At 58.0% G+C, this 7,417-nt stretch overlaps 1 protein-coding gene across 1 annotated transcript in view; it reads left to right on the forward strand.

Moving 5' to 3' along the window:
* The window catches only part of Tspan18 (tetraspanin 18), a 146,588-nt gene that overhangs the window by 20,467 nt on the left and 118,704 nt on the right, over window positions 1-7,417 (forward strand). Inside the window, exon 3 of the mRNA XM_048788213.1 lies at window positions 2,092-2,179. The gene's annotated coding sequence lies outside the window, so the exon portion shown is untranslated. The remainder of the gene's footprint in view (window positions 1-2,091; window positions 2,180-7,417) is intronic.

Here is a 7,417-nt window from a genome sequence, read left to right on the forward strand (position 1 = left end):
GGGACCTGGGCTGGAGCAGCCAGCACCCCATCCTCCTCCACGGGGCGGGGCGGAGGGGCTGGAAGGAGATCTCAGGAAAAGGGGAAGAAATGCCCAGGCCCTGGCTTCACTCACACAATGTAGATGTGCTTAAATGGGAATCAGGATTAGCGCTGGGTCTCGCCTCCTGGCAGCCTGGTAATCACCTAATCCCCTCTCGGCTGCGGGGAGGGAGGCAGGATTCCACCCGAACCCAGAGAGAGCAGGAGGCTGGGAGCGCCAGACCTGAAAATAATTTTGTTAGCGACGGGTCTTGCCCACACCTCCTGACATGCAGCCCCCAGCTCCTTCCCAGCGTGGCTGCGGCCTTTAATTTCGTTAATGTGTGACATTCGCCCAGGCTGCGTGGCTGACGGGCATGCTTGACATTAATACGCGTCCCGCGCGGTCCCCAGAGCTCATAAAAGCTGATTATCAGTTCTGAGCCAGTAAATGCAGTTCCCAGCTCAGGAGGGCCTGAGTGCCTCTGAGATGCCCTGGGCAGCAGAGCAGTGGACATCTGCACAAGCCAAGTGACAGACCCCCCCTTTGTCAGCCACCGCCACGCAGCAGGGAAGTGACCAGGAAAGCCCTTCTGTAGGCAGAGCCCGGGGTTCAAACTTACCACCCAGCCCAGAGGCTCTATGCCCCGTGATTTGCTGTGAATCCATCCAGCATTTGAGGAAGCCACGTGTGGCATCTATCCAAATGAGGTGTGCAGACGTGGGCACCCGGTGGTGGCAGCCAGGTCCCAGTGGCCCGGAATGGACACACCCCACGTAGCACTGTGACAAATGAACGGTCAATAGATTTGGTCCACACCCGCGGTGGGATCGTTGCCCCTATGGAAAAGACTCAGGGACGTGGGAAGGTTTCCACTCCCGGGTGCCCAAGTCTCATCACCACCGACGTGTGGCACGTAGAACGAGTGGGCTCAGATCCGAGGTGGAAAGCCACGCCTCTGGGGGCCAGGCCCACGTAGGCGCATGCGCACACGGGTGTGATTGGGTGGGAAAGTCTGCAAAGTCCCATTCCAAAGGACATTCTGCTAAATAGGGTGGGTGGGTAATATGAGAATGACGTGTGTGTGCACATGTGTGTGTGAGGGGGTGGCTGACGCAGCCTGGATGGGCCACTGAGGCACAAATGAAACCGTGCCCCGCCCTCTGGCCCAGCCCTGCTTCCCCACTGTTGACCGTTCTGAGGACCTTCCTGTGGGGGCACGTGGATGTCAGGGACCCCACTGCAGGGGTGGCCCCTGCGGCAGGTTGGCTGGCGGTGGCTGGCGCCCGGGCCACGTTACCACCTCCTCCGAGCTCCCATCCTCTTCCCTCAGGCGGAGGGTCTTTCTCGGGTTCTTGACCTTATCATCAAGGCGACGTGAACTTGACCCGGGACTCATCCATCCGCCTTGCGCAGTTATCCTCGCTGCCGAAGGACCTGGGCCGGGAGGGCCTGGCTGTGGGCTGCCTGTTGCTTTCTTGGCTGTCTGAGATCCTGCTGGTCCCGGCTGCTGGCCTGAGCCTCAGCGGGCAGCTGTGCGTCCCTGTCACCGTGAACTGGATCTTTCCCCTGCGACCTGGGAACTTCCCCTCAAAGAGACAGAGGACTCCGTCTGGGGCTGAGTTCTTCTTTACCACCCAAGACCTTTGCTCCCATGGCTTCTCCCTCGAACAGGGAGAGCGGCATTCATTAGGCGCCGACGGGTGCTCTGTGGTTTTCACGACTCAGAGAGCCCAGTTTCAGCCTGAGGAACTGGAGTTCCCACACCAGGGTGTTGGTGTTCTATCTAGAGGCAAAGGGACGCAGGGGACGGGTGATATCCACTGTCATCCTGGATGCCGTGGGCTCCCCTGGGAGGACTGGAAATGTACCCCAATCCATGGGCCCTGGGGACATCCCTGGAAGCCGTGGTGGGGCTGGGTGCTGAGGTCTGGCTTCCGAGTCCCCGTCTGCTTTCTGCACCTCAGAGAATGGGAGCAGGGGCCCTGGGGAGTGGGAGCACAGCTGAGCAGAAATGGTGCAAAAGCCACAAGCCTCACAGATCCTGCCTTTCTCTCTCTTCTCCCTCAGGAGTTTATCCTGAAGCCACCAGCAGAAGGAGACCTCGAGGGGATCTTGTCACCTGTGGACCGAAAGGGAAAGAGGCCAGTCAGAAGAGGTAGGATCTAAAAACACCGAGGTCGGCATCTTGGTTATACAAACAAAACCGTCTCATCTCAGAGTGGTGTGGGCCTGTAATCTCAGCTGCTCGGGAGGCTGAGGCAGGAGGACTGCAAGTTGGAGGCCAGCCTGGGCAACTTATAGAGGCCCTGTCTCAAAATAAAAAAAATAAAATAAAATAAAAGGGTTGACGATGTAGCTCAGTGGGTTCAATCCCCAGTGACCAAATAAATAAATAAATAACGGGTCCAATCCTCTGTCCTCTTCCTGCTTGGCAAACCCATCATTTCTGAACCTGGGCTGCCTCACTCCTTGTCCCATCCCTAGATGTCAACTTAGGGAAGGGGCAAAGGGCCAAGAGCTGATCCAGGATGTGGATCCAGGAGCTGTGTCCAGGGCAGCTCCCTCTCCTCCCCTCCCCCTTCCACGCCCACCCAGTCCTGGGTCAGAGAAGGAAACCTCCTTAGGATGGTGCCTACTGCCCCGCCCAGGGCCCCCTGATCGGGTTTAAACGCACAAGGACCAGGATGGTCACCAGATTCTGGGACGCGGCTGGGAAGGGGAAAGCCCTGCTCTCTCCCGAGGCTCCGGCTGCCCACGGCCCCAGGACTGGCGATGAGCTGCGTGGCCTCACGGGAGGGTCCTGAGTGAGGAACCAGGTGTCCAGCCTCTGGCCGGCCTCGGCCACAGTGTGTGCTAGGAGGCATCTGTCTTCTCCCTGTGAAATGCGGTGGCCGGGATGTGACTGTTTCCCCCTCACGTCCTCCATTTCTGAGGTTCCGGACCAGAGCTGACCAGGAGGAGGTGGCGGGGGTGTGGGAGAGAGGAGGACTCGGAAGGAGGCTGCAGATAGGGGAGGCCGTTGGCAGCTCCAGGAGAGCCGGTGCCTGCCGTGGAGAGAGCCGGCGGTGCCCTGGCTGTTCCCCTCCTCTCCCTTTGGAGCCACCGCAGTCTAGGCAGGTGGCCGGCAAAGCAGGGCCAGGCTGAGCCTCCAGCGGACGGACGGCGGCCTGTGTGGCTGTCCGTGCCCCACGGCCTCTGTGTCCTGTGGCCCCGAGGAGCCGGAATCTTAACTGCAGGCCTCCTGGCAGAGGCTGCGGGAAGCAGAGGCCTTATCATGGGCCGAGTCCTGCCTGGCTGTGTCCATCAGAAGGTCCTGCTGGCCGTTTCCCCTGGGTGGCTTCTCCATGGGGAAAGGATCTCTTTAAACACAGAGAAAGCAGCGGGGGGTGGGGGGACAGGTGGGGGCGGGTGTGTTGCTTTCAGTTTACCTTGAGGGGGGCCAGGGAGCCTCATGCCTTAGCCCACCTCTCTGGTTAACCTGGAAACAGGAAAATGTTCGTGACAGGGAAAACATAAGGTGCTCATGAAGCAGCTTGCTGGGGCTTTGGAGCCAGGGGACGGAGGCAGGTCCCAGCTCTGCCCCCCAGTAGCTGTTTGACTTAGGGCGAGTGGTCTTCTCCAGCCTTGGTCTTCTCATCTGTGAAATGGGCACATGGCACGTGTCTCGCCAGGCAGTCGTGAGGGCAAGGTCACCACCGTGGGAAGCCCTGTGTTTGCTTTAACGTGTGGGGGCAGTGTGCCGCTTCCCAGGGTGACCTCCCTGAAGAGGCCCGGGCTCTGGGGATTGTAAGAGTGGGTATTTGTCACCAACAGGGAGGTTGCCATGGGGATGCATACCTCTCTCTGCTCAGGGTCTAAAAAAGGCTGCAAGAGGGACCTGGCTTGTGTCAACTCTGTTCTGACATCCTGGGGCTCAGGGCCATCTTGGGCCTGAAGAGTCTTCCTGGCCTCTACCCGACAGCTGACACTTGACTCCCATGGTCTCCCCACCCCCCGGGGAGCAACAACGTGCTCTTCCCAAGTGGGGCCACCTGGGCTTCCCAGAAGTTGTAAGTGACTCCGGGCAACTCCTGTGCCAGGAACAGTGTGTGACCACAGCTCCTCCAGTAGCCCAGACACCTAAAAAGGCACCGTCTGCACCCACAGTGGCGCCTCTTGAGTGCGTAGTCCCCTACCCGTGGTGGCACTCTTCCCAAGTTCTGCACCAAGCATGCCCAAGTCCGGAGCTCAGGCAGAAGGGAAGTGCCCAGGGTCTTATCTCCCCGCAGGCAGCTGCTGGAGCATCCTGAGATCTGAGGACAGGAAGCAGGTGGCCGGAGGGGCCCACTAGGCGCAGCCACTCCAGGCTCCAGTTTACGAGGTCTCTCTGTTGTTCATGCTTTTGGTCCCACCCAGGAGCCACTGCCGAATCCAAGGCCGGGAATTTTTACCCCTGTGTTTTCTTCTGGGAGTTTTATAGATTAACTCTTCTGTTGAGGCCGTTGGTTCCTTGTGAGTTGTGCATCATCATCATCCTCGTTTGCAGAGCTAGGGACCAAACCCAGGCCTTGTGCATGCTGACCACGTGGCCGCTCTTCTGTGTGAGCCGCGGGAACTGCCCCGAGCAGGCTTCGTGATCGTTTTTAATAACGATGTAAATCCAGAGCGAGAATCTCGGCTGGAGAAGAGTCACACAGAGCAACTGTGGCGAGGAGGGGGGGACGACGGACGCCACCTCCAGATGCCATGTCCGCATCGGAGGGTGGAAAGTGACCGGCCCAAGGCCACCGGGCTCTGAACACCGGGGAGCAGCCTCGGCTGCCGGTCTTGAGCCCTAGTCGGCTGCGCCTTTGTTAGTTGGCAAATAGAAAATGGAATATTTGAATGGACCCTTACAAATCAAGTGAGAAGCCTCCGTGGCCGGGGCTCTGCTGGGTCAGCTGCTGACATTGACCATGCTCCCGGAGCCGCTGGAGGGAGGGGACAGAACCACTGTCCCTGAGCTCGGGGGTGGGCAATGGTAACTCCTCCGTTAGGGAAGAAGGGACTTGTGGGGTCCAGGAGGGAGATTAGGCTCTGGACTCTGCTGCTTTTGAATTTTTAAAAAATCAGGTTACTTAGTGGGGCCCGGTGGTGCACACCTGTCTTCCCAGCTGCCGGGGAGGCTGAGGCAGGAGGATTGCAAGTTCATAGCCAGCCTCAGAAAAATCGAGGCCCTAAGCAACTCAGTGAGCCCCTGTCTCTAAATAAAATACAAAACAGGGCTGGGATGGGCTCAGTGGTTGAGGGCCCCTGAGTTCAGTCCCTGGTACCCCCCATAAGTCACCTTACCTTCTAGAGCACTTTAGGCTCCCCGTGTCCTCCAGGTCAACACCTGCGCCACAGTGGGTCACGTACCGTAACTGATGACCCGACACATCGCTGTCACAGGAGCGTCGCTGACCGAGGCTCCCTTGGGGTTGTGGTTCTGTGGGTTTTGGCAAACGTACAGTGACGTGTGTGCACCATCACTGTGCCACTCAGGACAGTTCCACTGTCCCAGACATGCTCTGCGCTTCCCCTCCTCCGCCTCCCTGCCCCTTGACTACCTCAGATAAGAGAACCCTCTGTTCTTTATCTTTTCTTTTTCCTTCACAGGGGCTTATTCAGTTAGCCTAACGCCCTCAAGGTCCCCGTGTTGTAGCGTGTTCTGGAATCCCCTCCTTTTTAGGGTTGACTAATACTCCATGTTGTGTGCACACCGCATTCTTCTTGTCGATCCACCAGCGATGGACGCCGGGTGGCTTCCGTATTTCAGCTGTCAGGACCGTGCCTCTGAGCCCGTGCCTTCTTCGCACCGAGCCGCGCTCCATTTCCTGAATGTGCGACGATTGCTTTCCCTGTCCCCAACAGAACGATGTCTTTTTGCTTCCCGATTTCAGGACTTAGGACGAGCTGCTGTCAGCCCCTGTGCTCAGGTTTTTTGTGGCTCTAAGTGTTCAACTCGCAGTTGCTGAATTGCAGGGTCAGAGCAGCTCTGGGATTATAAGAAATGGCCACAGTGTCTTGAAGTCCCTGTGCCCTGCTGGACAGCGCCCGGGGTGTCTCCGGGGTGTGCATTTTGGCCTTTCTAATAAATGTGCGGTGACCTGGTTTCCTTGGAGCCTCTTGTTGCCCCCTGGACGTCTCTGGTCCCGTGTGTGTTTGGGACTTTTGCTGCTTCTTAGTGGGGGGCTTGTTGCCCTCTTGTTGGGTTTTACAAGTTCTTTGGTCTTTCCAATGAGAGTCCTTTCCCAGCCAAAGCACTACCTGGGGCTTGTCTTAGGTGCCCTTGACAGTGACTTTCCCGGCTGCCCAATGACTTCTTTCACAGCTTGCGCCTTTGACCTCTTTCCAGACACTGTCCCCCACCCAGAGTCATCTGGACTTTCTTCTGGGTCGGCTTCTAGGAATTCTGCAGGTCTCCTTGTGACCTGTAGGTCTGGGTCATTGGAGTTCATTTCTGGGCAGGTGCAAGGTCTGCGTCCAGGTGACGGCAGCGATGGCCCTGCGTGTGGATTTCCCATCGTTCCGGTGTGACTTGTTGGGGACTCTCTCATCCCTGCTGTGTTGACTCTGCTCTTTGTCAAGTGCCAGGTGACTGCCTGTGGAGGGTCCATGTGGCACTGTCCGTTCTTGTGCCGACGGCAGAGTTCCGACGGCGTGGCTGTGTGTGCGTCTCCGTGTCAAATGCCCGTCTCTGCGTCCCTCAGCGTTGGGCTGGCCCTTTGGGTCCCTCATGGTGTGAACCTCGGATTCCGTCTGTTGAGAGCCGCCTGACGACTTGGGGAACTCTGGGTCAGTGGTTGGACGGAGCGGGGAGCTCTGACGTCCTGACAGCTGGAACCTTCTGCCTCAGACGCGCTCACAGGTCCCCTGTGTGTTGTGAGGGCCAGGCCTGGGCGTCCCTGCTCCCTGTGTGGGCAGAGCTGGGTCACTTCCCATCCCCAACCTGCTCATCAGCGCTGGGGACAGAGCGACGGGCGGGGCAGGGCCACATCTGGTGGATGTTAAGAGTTTTCTAGAGAAACAGAACCGAGAACCAATGGCATTGGGTGTGTGTGTGTGTGTGTGAGTGGTGTGTGGTGTGTGTGGTGTGTGTGTGTGGTGTGTGTGTGTGGTGTGTGTGTGTGTGGTGTGTGGTGTGTGTGTGTGTGTGTGTGTGTGTGTGTGTGTGTGTGTGTGTGTGTGTGTGTGTGTGTGTGTGTGTGTGTGTGTGTGTGTGTGTGTGTGTGTGTGTGTGTGTGTGTGTGTGTGTGTGTGTGTGTGTGTGTGTGTGTGTGTGTGTGTGTGTGTGTGTGTGTGTGTGTGTGTGTGTGTGTGTGTGTGTGTGTGTGTGTGTGTGTGTGTGTGTGTGTGTGTGTGTGTGTGTGTGTGTGTGTGTGTGTGTGTGTGT

The sequence above is a fragment of the Marmota marmota genome, unplaced genomic scaffold (assembly GCF_001458135.2).
Source record: "Marmota marmota marmota unplaced genomic scaffold, marMar, whole genome shotgun sequence".
In the NCBI taxonomy this organism is placed as follows: Eukaryota; Metazoa; Chordata; class Mammalia; order Rodentia; family Sciuridae; genus Marmota; species Marmota marmota.